We start from the raw sequence: 869 nt of genomic DNA on the forward strand, positions 1-869 counted from the left end.
ATCCTCAACTGAAAATGCATCCATTAAAATAGGCCCATTAATTCATATTATTAATAAGAGAATAGGTAAGGGTAAAGTTAATATAAAATAAGACTCTTTTACTTCACCAATTCTTATCCTTTAATTAAAAGCAGAGATATAGAGATATAGAGGTGTTGGGGTCATTTTGAACAGAGGCTGCTAGGTTGGTAAATTGGCTTGATCTCTTCTATTTTTACCCCTCTAAGTTCAAGGACTGAGCCCAAAGCTTCAAGAAGTTCTGTGCGTGTTTTCCCCAGGCCTCCTTGTAGTAACTTGCTGCAGTAGCATTCTTCTCGTGATATGTTGGCAGTAACTTAGCGTGGATTTGGTAGCATGACAGATGAACAAAATACATGAAAAAGCTTGCAAGAAGGCATGTGGCGTGGGAGCTAGAAATACAAGGGTTGCAGAAGATGAGAGGCTTGCTGCGGTGAGGGGAGAAAAGGGTTTTGGTGGTGGTGGATGAGTTTGAGGCTGTTTAAAGGTGAAGCTGGTTTTGGAGTGAAGGAAAGGATGTTTGGCTTGATGCTTGATGCTTGAGGCTTGCTTGTGGGATGCATTGGTTGTAGGTCTGTGCAGGGCCGGCCCTATGTGCTCAGAGGCTATATGCAAAATTTTTTTTGGGGCCCACAATAAATGCTTCACAAAAAAAAAAATTAATAGACTATATAAAAGTTCATTTTCAATAATTCATTATATATGTTAAATAGTTATTACTTGGTTCTGAATGAAAAAAAAAGCTTGATGAACTATGTTACGGCAAGGGGCATGATCAAAAATTGAATCTTATTAAATAGAGGTAATAGAAAAGAATCGTATGAATTAAGGTGTAAATGATTGGATTAAAA

The sequence above is a fragment of the Fragaria vesca genome, linkage group LG3, assembly GCF_000184155.1.
Source record: "Fragaria vesca subsp. vesca linkage group LG3, FraVesHawaii_1.0, whole genome shotgun sequence".
Lineage (NCBI taxonomy): Eukaryota > Viridiplantae > Streptophyta > Magnoliopsida > Rosales > Rosaceae > Fragaria > Fragaria vesca.